The sequence below is a fragment of the Meles meles genome, chromosome 15 (assembly GCF_922984935.1).
Source record: "Meles meles chromosome 15, mMelMel3.1 paternal haplotype, whole genome shotgun sequence".
In the NCBI taxonomy this organism is placed as follows: Eukaryota; Metazoa; Chordata; class Mammalia; order Carnivora; family Mustelidae; genus Meles; species Meles meles.
In genome coordinates this window covers 12,203,665-12,217,744 of record NC_060080.1, presented here as the reverse complement: position 1 = coordinate 12,217,744, position 14,080 = coordinate 12,203,665, and the positions used below count along the sequence as shown (strand labels likewise).

Here is a 14,080-nt window from a genome sequence, read left to right as displayed (position 1 = left end):
AGGTGACCGTGTCCTTCATGATGTACAGTGGGAGTCGGGGGACTTTTGAGGGGACACCATGGTTAGGAGAACATTCTGGAAGTACCAAAGAGTCACTGTTTGACAACGACTTAGCATTTTACCAGCCTGACCCTCTTAGTTTTGTGGTGGAAGAAAGTGGGATTCTGGCTGGGCCTCAGGGGGAGAATCAAGTTCCTATCATATACACAGAAAATAGATTATAATTCTGAGAGTGTTTGAGAGAGAAAGCAGTGGGGACGGAACAGTGACCCTGATACCTGATCACTTCAACTTCTTCTCTCTTGTTTCCAGGTCCTTCTGTGGTACACCCGGCAAAAGGTGAGAGATGCTGTCTTACCCCTGGATCCTTCTTCAGAAATTCACCTTCCTCGCTGCCTACACCCATGTGCACAGGAAACAGCCCCTGGGTCAGGGCTCCCTTTTCCTCAGGCTGTGCTCTGTGCTGGGACTTTATGAACACAACCCCAAATCCGGAGGAGACAAACCCCTCTCCCCCTTTACCTCTGTGACCCAGTTTCCCAAAGTGCAGGGCTGGCCTCCCCAAGGCAGGCTCAGGATTCACTTTCTCATAGGGCCAAGGACTTTTCAGAGTCCCTGTGTTTTCCATATCATTTCCTTCCTTCCTCTCCCCCCCCTTCACTTCCTGTTTTTTCTTCCTCTTTCTCCACCCCGGAGCCTGGCTCTCCAGCCCTGTCCCTTGTTGTCTGAGAACAGGAACAAAGAGCAGAGCGTAGATAATCATGATTTCCTGATGGGCCCTCTCTCACTGCTGGGAGCCAGGGACAGGCTCAGCTTCTCTGGGCACTGGCCTCTGCAGGGAGCACAGCAGGAAGCCTGGCCTTTAGAGCCCGATGTCTGAGGGAGAACCTAACAAGAGTAATCCTTCCCGTCCTTGCAACAAGTCATAGTTTCCAGAGAACTTTCTCCTGCATTCAAGCTAAATAAAACACTGGAAAAATAAGACAACTGCTGGTGTTTTGGCCAAGTAACTGAAGTCTAGTTTAGATGGACAAAACAGTGATGTGGGAGTTAGATAGGAGTTCATTTCTGGGTCTGCACTCTCTTCTCTTTATGCTATGATAGATCATTCTGGTTCTCTGAAACTGAGTTCCCTAGGCTTTTGGAAAAATGGAGTTATGGGTACCTCGTGGGGATTTTTGAGGACAGATCAGGAAAATGTATCTGTCAGATTCATATGGTAGCCGGGCAGATCTTATTTGCTTAATAAATGTGAGATCCCCTCCTGGGTTTTGGTTTTCCGCACAGAGGAGTGACTGTTCATGTATATAGTAGCCAGAAAAATCACATAATAAATGATACCCCTGGGAGGAGGGCCCATATCTGTTACTGTGTTTTCCTGAAACATGGAGAAAGAGAGAAAGACAGAGAGACAGGGACAGCGACCGGCTGGGCACAAATCACTGAAAAACAAAGCCCATCCACTACTGTGCTCCTGGGGCCCAGTGTTCCACAATAACATTTTTCTGATGGGAAATAGAGCAATCCCAACCACAGGCCTGTTTCACTCATTTAGCTCCCAGGGGCAAAACTATAAAAAACAGCAATCTGGAAAAAGTCCCACCTCCCTTTTTGAGAATCTGTTAAAAAAAAAAAAAAGACTTCCCAACCAGGGTCAGTGACCACTTGTTTGAGAAGTCAGCCTGACCACGAAGCTACTTTTTAAAAAATTCCGAAGGCCAGAGACTCCGAGACCTATTCCAGTTTGAACTCTCCAAGTGGCCGAGTCCTTGAATGAGGCTTTTTGCTTCTGAGCCTCAGTTTCCCAAACTACAAAAGGAAAGCATGGCACAAGTGGCGATTGCATCAGTTCCTTGGAGGCCTGGTCATCTGTAACTCTGGCCTTCTCTCTGCTCTCCTTAACCCATGTGTTCTTTCTAGAAGACAACAGGAAATGGCCTCTCAAAGTAACATGACTTGCATTCCCTTTAACAGATTAACACTCACTTGACGACGGAGAAACGACAGGACTCTAGGGGGCCACAGCCCTGGTTTGGGAGCCCAGGCTTGCCAGCTGCTGTGTCCCATCAGCCTGGACGGGGAAACCTGAATCACAAGAGAGAGCTCTAGGTAAGGAACAAATGGCTTGGGTTCCAGCAGACAGCGCAGGGATAAGTGGCAAGGCTGGTGGAGAGAATGTGGGCTAGGTGTGCTTCCAGAACACTGGCCAGCGTGACGGGAGGTCATGTCACCAGATTCATCATCTTTGATTAGAAGTTGTGCCTCCTCTAATGATATACTGTAAGTTGGCTGACTGAATTTGAATTTAAAAAAAAAAAAAAGAAGTCATGCTTCCTAAGACCACATACACGTAAAAGGAGGAAAAACAAAACAAGACCAACAAACAAAAAAACCCAAAGATATATTTTTGAAGCGGTTAAAGGTGCCTGGGTTCTACACCTGCATTCTGAGTGGGAGCTGTTTTTATCCTGGTCTGGAGAATGTGAGGCAGGAAGTAGAGTAGCTTAGAACCACAAGCAGCAGAGAGCAGCCTCGAACTGTAGTTCTAGGATACTATCCCCTGCAGAATTCATTGGGGATGAAGAATGCTCCAGGATCCATTCTGTCTATCCCAGTCATGCAGATTTAGGTGAGCAGGAGATGTCCTTCAGTAGCAAACCCAGGACACGATTTGGGTCTCAGGCAAGAGGTCTGGCTTGCGTCGCACTCGCTGTAACATATTTTGAGTCATTTTCCATTTGTGCAGTTAGCATCCAAGACAACTGCACTGCTCCAGCGGCAGGTCTCCAGGCCTTACCCCCACACATGGGTTCTTTGCTGTTCCTCCCTCCCTCCTCTGTCACCCCCTCCCCGTTCACTATGGATACTTCTTATCTGCAAGGGTTGGGCCACACCTCCCTGAATTTCTTCATTGAACTTGGACCGGACATGAGCCAACACCCATCCCAGATGACTAAAGATATACTGAGGGGCTCAGCGCCCTGGGTGCTGGTGTTCTAGCACATTTCCTTAAGCTGGCCTACAGCACCCACCCTGGCAAGATCAGGAATCACAAAGGAGATGCCAATGCCCTGAGGTGGCCTTGCACCTGTTCATCCCTCTCCAGTTGCTGGGCTTCCTTTCTGCTGTCCTCTGTCCTGAAGCTCTTCCTCACATCTAGATGTCTTGAGTTCCCTTGAAACTGAAAGCAGAAGCATTTCACACAGCTGAGCTCAGCAGAGAAGGTAAGACTGGATTTCTCGGGTGGTTTCCAGTCCCAGTTCCCAGGATCATTTTATCCTAGACTTGTTCCTGATACCACACGCTCATTCTTTGAGGGGGATAGGATTATCTGGTGCCCCCTTCCTTTCTTCCTCTTGTGGTTTCAGTCTACAGTATAAGTCAGAGGAAAGAGAAGAGCTTTTGGAATCAGACCTGATTTCAAACCTCAGTTCTGCTATTTATTAGTTCCATGATTTTGCTGAAATCACCTTAAATTGGTGGGGTTCTGTCTCCCCACCAGTAAGATGGGGACCATATGCCCTATATTGTACCCTTGTGATCAGAATCAAAGGAGATAATTTCTTCCTTAAAAAAAAAAAAAAGTTGGCTCCTTATCCTCCCCAGTTCCTATTTAGAACTACTTAAATATAGCTTTGGTCCCCCATAGGGTTCTATTAGAACCTTGTGCCTTGTGTGTCTAGAAGTTTTAGGCACTCATTCACCCAGCCATCCATTCCACAGATGTTGGGAGAGCGTGAAGAACATGGCAGGTGACAGTCTTGGTCTTAGGGATACAGCACAGAACAAACCGTAGTTCCTGTTCTCGTGGGGCTTGCATTCTGGTGGGATCGTGCGATGGTCAACAAGTAAACAGGTGTACAATATATCAGACAGTATTAAGAGTTATGGAAAAAAATAAATCAGGAAACCATAAGTAAATAAAGCCAAGCCAGAGAGATGGGAAGTGGGGAAAGCGGGAACAGGATCCAAGGAAAGGCCTCCCTGCTTCGGCATTATCGGAGTGGGATCCAAACAGAGTGAGGGAGTGAGGCTCGAAGGAACAAAGGCCTGACGGGGGAATGTGCTTGGGCTTTAAGGGGCACCAAGCAGCCAGTAGGACTGGAGCAAGACGGGCAAGAGGACAGAGGAAGGAGGTGAAGGTAGAGAGAAGCAGAGACGCAATCAGATCACGTAGGGCCTCATACGCGCCTGTAAGGTCTTGGGCTTTTATGCTCTGGCTGGTCTTTCCAGAGATCCTTCTCCCGTTCCTTCCTCTTCCCCAGATCATCTCCCCATTCCTGAAGCATCCTGAAATGGAAGAAGGGATGGATGCCCTTGTCCATAGATTATAAGCCATCCAGTCAAAAACCCGTATTGGGCATTAGGTATGCAGACTCCGGAGATGAATGAATGAGACGTGGCCCTGCCCTAGGAGCCCTCCATCCAGCCCCCGTTCAGGCTGCTTGGAAAAGTTACACTAATAAGTTAGGCCAAAGTGAGGCGCTGTTCTAAATCGTTCCCTGAGGAACCAGTTTGCTAGAGTGGGCATTTCCCACTGGAACCTCCCACGGGTCACTTCTACCTGATTTCTTGGAATGCATTCACATAGCGTGTTACCAAGTCTTGCCTTCGGGGTAGAGAGGGAATCAGCTCATTCAGCAAAGATTTGAGTGTTTATTCTGCGTGAGCGTCAGTGTAGACACTGGCTACAGATGATGTCTGGATTTGCTCCCTGCCCTCAAGGGGTTGACGGTTTTCCTGGGAGACCTGCTAGGGACCCGGCGACACTGTCTGTGTTGTAATAAGAGTGGGTGTGAGGGAGCCTGAGGAGAGGTTGCTGACCCACCCAGAGGGGACAGAATGGAGCAGCTTCTGGGCCGTGTTGTCTCCACTCAGTCCCAGAGGTGAGGAACGGTCAGACGGGTGAGTGGCCGGGAGGGTGGGCAATGTCAGGGAAGGGGACTGGGGGTTTCCAGGCAGAGGAAAGGGATAAGCCAGGGCTGCCCATTAGAGACGCTGTGCCTGTCAGTCATTATGGCTGTGGAGCATGAGGTGAGGCAAGTCTGAGGGTCCCAGTCAGAAGGGGAGGATGGAAGCCTCGCCGGGGGCCTCGGACACCCACCAAGGGTGTTGAGTCCACGTGAGAGCAGCTCAGACCTGTGAAGAGTCTTTTGTAAGAAAAGACGGATAGCCTGATGAGATTGGAGCTATCTGGGGCAAAGGGTCTAACTTTATCGACCCTAAATTTATTCTGAGGTTTTTAAAGGGCTTATTTTATACGCACTTCTTAGAGAATCGTAAGATCAGAGTTTCCTCGGATGTTAAGTAGGTTCCTATGGATGGAGAGAATGAGGCAGTCGTCCGGTCGGATGCATACGTGGCCCTTTCTGTCGCCCTCGTGAATGGTAAGTGTTGGCCAGTTCTTGTGAAGCCTGAGTGTACACGTGGCTGGGAAGTGGTTAGAGCATGAGCCTTGTTTCTCGCTGGAGAGTGGCTGGCCAAAGCCTGTGCTGTTCTAGCGGGAATGACGGAATTTAGGTCTTGATACATTTTCCTCCAGTTGGAAAGCAAATAGGTAATAGCCATCTATTAACCCTCTCCCAGTTGAAGGGGACAAAAAGAATGTTCTTTTTAGAAAGGACACAGTCGCTGGCCAGGGAATGCTGGAGTCCCTACCATGGGTCAGATGCTGTGCTAGGCCTGGAAGCCATCAAGACAAATGAAGCGTGCTCACCCCTCCCAGGAGGTCATGTTTGTGACAATGACCAGGGATCCAGCCGTCACAGATACAGATCATGGGCAGGAGTCCCATGCCCGAAAAAAGTACAGAGAGGGAGGAGTGCCTGGGTGGCTCCATTGATTAAGCCTGTCTGACTCTTGATTTCAACTCAGGTCATGATCTCGGGGTCCTGGGACCAAGTCCTGTGTCAGGCTCTGTGCTCAGCAGGGAGTCTGCTTAAGATTTTCTCTCTCCCTCTGCCCCCCCAACCCAGGTAAATAAATAAATAAATCTCTTTTTTTGTTTGTTTGTTTTTTCTGTTAAAGTGCAGAAAGGGAGCATGTTCTCTGCCCAGGGAGGTCAGGGAAGGCTTCCAGGAGGGGCCCAATGAGCTGGGCATTGAAGGGTGAGTAGGAGTTGGGAGCTGGGCGAGAGACACCCTCAGCATGGAATGGCACGTATAAATACAGGCCAACGTTCGAACGTCTGTGGCGGGGATGGAGAGGAAATCGCCAGCGTGAACAACACGCAGATAATGCCTCCAGTCTGCTTTTGAGAACCCATTAGTAGCCGCCTCCTCAGCTTCCCACCTTGTTCCCAGCAGTGACTAAAAATAATCAGATTGACTAATTTGAGTCGCTCTCTCCTCTGACCTCGTGGAGGTGTCCGTGAGCAGACTAGGCTGAGAGGGACCACGGAAAGAAGTGGAAAGAGGAGGAGGAGGAATCCATCCCCGTCTTCCAGGAACAGTGATGTAATGGTGTAGCTCGCCCCGGCGCTCTCTGGTAGCAACATTCAGCTTTCCAGAAAACTAGGTCTGTTGCTTCCCTGTGAAAACTGCCAGAGAGGGTTAGAACTGTGTTGGTCTCTCTAGCTTTCTCTTAGGGGGGGAAATATATATATATATATATGTAAATGTGTGTGTGTGTACCCAGACACACGTATATATGTGTACACTCTGTGTGTGTCTATACAGGTATTTGTGTACACACACACGCACACACACTCAGGTATGTATTGCTTAGAATCTATGCTAGCCTAAGAGCCCAGCGCTGAAGCCCTCCAGCCACACGTGCCGGCTGGGAGAGGAACGGATGGGGTAGAAGCGGCCTTGCCGACCTGCACGCTCCCTGGGTGCACTTCCCAGCACGGGGGTTTCACACGCACCCCAGGATGTCCACGGACAGAAGAGGACACGGAGCCTCAACCACGGAGCAGCTTGTCCAAGGCCCACAACTACTAGGCGGTCAGGAGTCAGGCTGTCTGGCAGTTGTCCCCTCACCTGCTCCGCATGCTGTACTGCCCTTCTGATGGCACAGAGAGGAGCAGCAGAGAATCACCCTTGGACATGGCCCCCACCTAGAACTCTGAAAGGCAGCACTGGGCAGAGCAGTGGCATCTCACCACAGAGTCCACTCCAGATCCCCGTGGTGTCAGCAAACTCTCTACAGCTTGCTCTGCAGGTGTCTGTCTACTTGCTTCCAGGGACGGGGAGCTCACTATTTGATAAAACAATAGGTTCTCATTGTGGGCACTGGGGACCCTTCCCTCCTTACAGAGCCATCTCTGAAACTAACCTTGTTCCATTTCTAGTAGGCTTACTCCCAGTTTTTGTTTTTGTTTTTTAGCAATGTCTGCACTCAATGTAGGGCTCAAACTCATGACCTAAGATGAGGAGTAGCACACTCTACTGACTGAGCCAGCCAGGCACTCCTTCATTCCTAGTGGGCTTAAACATCTCAATAGCAAGCAGCCTAGGGAGTGACTGCTCAGTTTGGAATCTCTGGGAGATACGGGCAGCCCCATGACGCACACCCCGTCTCTGCTTCTCCTCCTGGAGAGCCAGGAGAATCAGCTGGGACTTCCTCTTCTCTTGCTTTTGAGGGGATCTGTGTGTTCTTCCTGATGGGTCAAGCGGAGTGGAAGACAGAGCATCTGGATTTCTTCTCTTCTCCCTCTAAGGAAACACCTCACCGTGAGCTTTCTCCCGCCCTCTTCGCTCCACAACCCTGGCTTTCTCAGGGCAAGTAAGCATTTCCTTTGGATGCCCTTAACAGACAGAAGGTGAAGTTTGAAAAGAAGGGGAAGAAAGAGAAAAGGAAGGACAAAAAGGACGGCTGTGGCATCAGGGCTAACTCGGGTTCTAGACCAGGCTGTGGTCCTAACTGACCATCTGACCTTGGCCACCGCTTCCCTCCTCCATCGTCACTATGAGGCAGTTGGGCTTGATGGTTCAGGGCTTTCCATTTCTGAACTTGACCCCAGAGAGAGTCCTTGAATGATGCTGGGTCTGCACTCAGCCCTGCAGGACCCCGGTGTGGGGTGTGGGGTTCTCATCTGCCTCACCCCACCAGGAAGCCTGCAGGACCCCCGTGTGGGGGTGTGGGGTTCGCATCTGCCTCACCCCACCAGGAGGCGCCTCTGGAAGGTGAGAAACTGGACCCCTCACCTGACAGGCCTCCATCCTCCGGGACCTCCGAACAGCCGACATGGTTCTCAGACTGAAGGGGCTCAGCCTGCCGCCCCACCCCCATCCCGATGCCCTGAGCCCTGGTACGGCCGCCACCTCGTTCTGCTCCTTCTTCCAGTTTTCAGCTCCCTGCAGCCCCGTGCTCCTTCCCTCTGTTGGAAAGTAGGATAATCAGCTTGGGGTGCTTGGCTTAGCCCTGAGGTTGAGCCTACCTTTCTCTGGCACCTAGAAACTGCCGGCCCAGTGGCCCAGGATGGGGACTTCATCTGATCTGCAATCTGGTGTTAGGCCCAGGCTGCAAATGGGCAGAGGTGCTTTGGGAGAGATTTGTTACCACAGAAAGCAGGCTGGGGACGTGTCTCCTCCACAGAGTTCGCTCCCCTGCATGCCACCTGGCTCTTCTCCGGCCTGTGCAGCCCGTGCGGCCTGTCCAGGGAGAAGGGGAACAGGGAAACCCAGCATTCTGTCTTCTGTTGCCATCTCATGGGATTCCTGAAACCCAACACTGCAAAGGCACGTGTCCCGAGTTTTGGGGAATGACATGATACTGTGCATCGGCGAGGACCGCAGGCGAGGTTTGGCTCAGGAACGTGGGGTCGCTTTATGGTTTGAAGCTCAGACTGGAGCCACACCGTCTGGGTCAGAAGCCTCTTGGCCCGCCCGCTAGCTGCTGAGTTTGGTCAGTGACCACATCTCCCCTCCAGCAGTTTCCTTGTCTGTAGAGTGAGAAAGTCGACGGCACCTGCCATTCGGGGTGGCTGTGCTGGTTCGAGGAGCTAGTCTAGGTGTCTGTTCCGAGTGGTGCGGGGCACATGGTAAGGACCCAATTCATGTTAGCTGGTTTTATTTTGATCTGAAGCCTTCGTTAAATGTTGTATTAAAAGTGAGTTTTGGGGATGCACTGTGGCTTCCAGCATTGAAGAACTATTTATTAAGCGTCTTCTGAGTGCAGATATGGTCCTAAAAGAAGGCATTTCGAAGCTGAAGTCAGCAACAGTGTTGAGCAGTCCAGCCTCAGACGTGGGGCACCGTGTGGCCATCAGAACATATGAGGAGACCGAGGCAGCAGGAGAGAGCCCTGAGCCCGAAGGCTGCTTAGGCCACCGTGGTGGTTCCGTGTGGGCGTGGTGGCCAGGAGGGGATGGAGGCAGGATGTCAGAGGCAAATGTCAGGTGGTGAGGAGGAGAAGGAGCTCCACGGGGGTGATGGAGGGATGAGGGTGTCACTGGGAACAGGAGGTGGGAAACGGCTCGGGAGACAGGGATTGCTTACGAGCGCTTGTGGGCGTTGGTATGGACGGGCCTGAGAGCACCCGGTGGGCTTCCCTCCACTTCGTCCAGCTCCATGTCGGGGTGGGGGGAAGCAGAGGGCTCCGGATGTGCCGTGGAGGCCCCACCGCGCAGGCAGGACTGGAGCGGGCCCGCTGGGCCGCAGTGAGAGAGCACAGGCCCCTCTGTGTGCACCAGGAGCCCCGGCCGGGCCTCCTCTCCTTGAAGGGCCGACAAAGACTCCCTTGTTCTCCCCTGACATCAGAGCTCACCCTCAGGACTTCTCTGTTCTTCTGGGGCAAGATCTCACACAGTGATAATAGCCTGAAAGGGAAGGGCAGGAGCCAGGGAAGACTGGCTCAGGCGTCGCCATGCCAACGCGCTCCCCGGCAGAGGGCAGGGAGGTGGCGCTGGCCACGTGTGCCTGTGCCCCTCGCCAGTCCTGCTGGGACCAGTGCTGAGCTGCCGAGTGGCTGGTCTGAATCCCCCGGGGGGGCCGCTGGTCGAGGTTCTGAGGTGCCAGCTACGTGGGCAGTAATGGACCAAATTTTGGGGCGCCAGATTAAGTATCGCTGCATACACCGAGTTGATTTCTGGTTTTTGTTTTCTTCTTGAGTAAGCAAGTGTTGCATTTAAACACCCGGGTTTTCTATTGTAACGAAGACTTATATAGAGTTTTGCCTTCGGAATTTCATAAAAACTTACTGTTTAGGGGCTCCTGGGTGGCTCAGTCAGTTAAGCATCCGACTCTTGATTCTGGCTCAGGTCATGATCTCAGGATTGTGGGATCGAGCCCTGCATCAGGCTCCGCGCTCAGAGGGGACCCTGCTTGAGATTCTCTCTCTCCCTCTGCCCTTACCCTTGCTTGTGTGCTCACAAGCTCTCTCGCTCTCTCTCTCAAATAAATAAATAAATAATTTTTAAAAAATTAAAAAGAAACGCTTACTCTTTAGAGGAATCTGTAAGATCAGCTGGTCTAGCTTCTGTCTGATCAGTTTTTTTAGGTGAATAGACTAAGGCTGGGGTTGGGGGGGGTGGGTAGGAGGCAGTGTGAACAGTGCGGAGAATAAAACCTTCCCCCCTATCCAGCCCCAGGCTCCAGGATCGGGGTCCTGTGTATAGAGCACTTAGGCAAAGACCTGGCCCACAGCAGGGCTCGGCAAAAGCTGTCCCCGATGATGCTGTGAACTTCCCATGTGTGCCAAGTGGGATCAATAAGTAAAATGCTCATAAAACAAAATACATGTTAAACCAGTACAGGAGAAACTTCTGATTTTCTTCATCCTAAAACAACAGCTTGCTTTTGAGCTACAGGGTGAAAAGGGGATTTGACATTTGGAACTAACAGTCCTTAGTCGAGGGTGGGACTTCTCCAGGGTGTGGCCGAGGCCTCCGGCTCATCAGGTAAGGTAAGCGGGTGTCTCCACTGTCTCTCCGGGATGCTTCCCACACTCCGCTGGGCACCACAGGACCGAGTCATTTCATTACTGGGCTTCTCTGCCGGTGCCAACCCCAGGGCAGCCTCAGACTTCGTATTGGCATAAAAATTTGTCATCTTCAAGTGGGACTAAAATGCAACCAAAAGACCCTATCAAGCGTCTGCGGGGCAGCGAGCCCCAGCGCCGATGGAGAGCAGAGCTCTCAAGTGCCGTCATCTGTGACCACAGACACCAGCCCGGGAACCCCAGCTGCTGGGTCAAGTTGAAATCAGGATAGCGCGTGGGTGAGTCATCAAGAGTGGGGCTGGCCTTGAACATAAATCCAGAGATAAACTCCGTGAGTTTGTTTGTTTGGTTTAACTGCGGTCTTGGTGGATCCATCCAAACAGGGAAGTCCCTCAGCGACTCTGCTGGGGTCTGTGTGTATTATGGATTTCCTGCAGGAGCATCCTCTCTCTGCGAGAGCAACTTTGTCCTTCGGTGTAAAAACAGCCTGGCACTGGGGTGCAGGACCGTCGCTAATGGAGGATCTCCCGCTGTCCTAATTTACGTTTCCAGAGGGTTTTCCAGGTGTGCCAAAGTAAACTATAGAAACTCATTTTGATGAGCTTCAGATAGAATTTCAGCCTTCCCTTCCACCTTCCTCCATTTTTTCTTTCTCTTGCATTCCAGCTGGAGTCAAGGTGATTCAGCCACAAGCCATGTTTCCCTTGAAGGAAGACGTGACTTGGGAAATTAGCGAGAGCAGATGGGGAGGCCGATTACTTACCCAAAAGGTGGAATCTATTGATTTTATTTTCCCCAGTTGCCATGGCTCCCCTGTTGGCAGCCTGGTTAAGATCAGGGCTTTGGAAATGACCTTGAACAGGAATTGAGTTATGGTATTAAGTAAGCATTGGGTCATAAAGCTGCGAATCTGAACACTTTTTACTACAAAGAGGACAGGAGTAAGGTTTAGAAAATATCCAGAACTTTGAACTCAATCCCGCTGAGTTGTCCTTTTTACAACTTCTGACTTTGTACGAAGGCCCTACCCTGACCTGGTCTGGCAATTCTTAGGTGGGGCAAGAATGCCTCTTAGTGGAGAGCCTGTTAACTGCAGGCTCTTGCTTTTGCCTGAAGAAAAGCTCCAAGAAAGGCTCCGTGTGAGCAGAAGACATCACTTTCACAGTTCTTTAAACTAAACAAGATACCTGCTTTTGAAGGCCATCGTGAGAATCCAATGAGATCATTTGTGGGCAAGCTTGAAACAGCACGGAGTGCGGGATTGTCATTGACAGATCATTGACTGTGACCGTGGTCATCTGACCATGAGGACCTGGGGAAGCAGGGGATGACCCAAGTGGTCTTTGGAGCCCCCAGGATTTCAGTTTCAGAGCCCTCTGTGTGGGCAATGACCTGAGGTAGGAAAGGTGACCGAAGCGGTCCCTCATCCCCTGAGCCGGGACTCTTCCTGCCGACCCACTCGCCGGCCGGTGCATTCTCACTGGGCAAGAATTTTGAGTCAAGGAGGCATCCATGGGGGCGCCTGGGTGGCTCAGTCAGTGAGCGTCTGGCTGTCGATCTTGGCTCAGGTCATGATCTCAGGGTCCTGAGGTCCAGCCCCATGTCGGGCTCCGCACCGTGCAGAGAGTCTGCTTAAGATTCTCTCTCCCTCTGCCCCTCCCCCAGTGCTCGCTCTCTCTCTCTCTCTCTCTCTCAAAATAAATAAATAAAATCTTTAAAAAACCAAGAGGCATCCTCAAATGGGAATCACAGCCCTGAGACATATTATTTTGTCATTTCCGTCCCTGACCTTGGGCTTCTCCCAGCTGGGCCCCTGCAGCCTATTGGCAGGGCCCAAGGCGGGGCCAGTCACAGGCTTCTCTTTGTAAGAACGAGTCTCAGGCTCCCTCCTCCGAGAGCCTGCCACCTGTCTTCAGTTCACGTGTGCATCCCTGAGGCTATAGTTTGCCTTTCAGATGACTCCAGTTGTTTTTCTTTCAGTTTTCAAGCATAGCATGAGATCTCTGCCTGCTTCTCCATATGCCAGAAACTAGTTATATCTTTATTAAACTAGGTGAAAGGGGAAACACATTTCTTCTCTCCCTCCCTCCTTCCCTCCCTGCTGTCTTCCCTTCTTCCTTCCTTTCTCCTTTCCCTTCTTCTTTCATCCCTCCCTCTCACTCTTTCTCCCTCTCCTGCCTGCCTACCTCTTTCCTTCCCTCTTTCTCTAAGTAAATGGCCGGGACTCAGGAGACCTTGGATACTGATTTTGACATTCGTGCCGTCACTTCACCACTCATTTTTTTTTTTTTTTCATTTATTAGCGAACACGTATTCCCCGAGCGGCCTGCTGTGGATTCAGGCATAAGTCTTGGCTCCTGTCCTGGAGGTTTTCACCTTCTAGGAAGAGAGGCAGACAGGTAAGCAGGAATGACTAGAATGCGGAGGGGAGGCATGTGAGGGCTCCTGGGGTCTGATGAGAAGCAGAGGGCAGGGGACATGGCCCCCACCCAGGACAAGCCCCTGGCCAGTGGAGGATGGAAGTCTACTACTTGGCAGAGAACTACCTTGAGAACAGATGTAAATGCTTGCAGCAAAACCGGTCCCACTACTTCATCATGAACAGAAGACTGGGGTCTGCCCAGGAATCGCAAAGCTGAGCATGTGACAGTTGTCACTCCTAAGATCCCTCATGCCCAATCCAGCCAAGAGTGTGGGATCTCAACAATGAGGGACCTGGGCTTGGCTTCCATCCAGCTCCTTGGCCTCATCAGTAGCCAGATGTCCACTGAGAGCTTCTCCCTCCAGACTCCAACGCTTCCTTCTATATGAGCCCTTTCCAGTTTATTCCATCCCAGATGAGTCACCTCTCCTCCTGCTCCCCCTTTCCCAAACACAAACCACAGTCCTCCCTAGAACACCCCATCCTTTATGGTGGGCTTTGAACATGGCTTCTTGCCCTCACTGGACTGTGCTTTGCAGTCTTACAGAGCACGGGTCTCTAAAATAAGCAAATGTTCATGTACTTCTTCCTTAGACCATTCACCAACTTTCTATACTCTCTGAAGGACTCGGCTAGGTATTGAGGATATTAGGGTCCTCGGAAGAAAGAGGTCATTTAAACTCGGGAGCAAGTGGCCTGGGTGAGCAGAGGCGTTGGAAATATTTGGCGTTGGGGCATCAGCTTAATTATATTGAATATAAATTGATAGATAGC

At 51.1% G+C, this 14,080-nt stretch overlaps 1 protein-coding gene across 4 annotated transcripts in view; it reads left to right on the top strand.

Annotated features, from left to right (window-relative positions):
* The window catches only part of CYRIA (CYFIP related Rac1 interactor A), a 106,039-nt gene that overhangs the window by 44,706 nt on the left and 47,253 nt on the right, over positions 1-14,080 (top strand). For 2 of the 4 annotated variants that reach the window (XM_045979518.1, XM_045979521.1), the window contains exons 2-4: positions 313-339; positions 1,975-2,109; positions 13,188-13,283. The gene's annotated coding sequence lies outside the window, so the exon portion shown is untranslated. Of the gene's footprint in view, positions 1-312; positions 340-1,974; positions 2,110-3,106; positions 3,225-13,187; positions 13,284-14,080 lie in introns of all 4 variants that reach the window. The other 2 variants (XM_045979519.1, XM_045979522.1) reach the window with 2 other exon arrangements.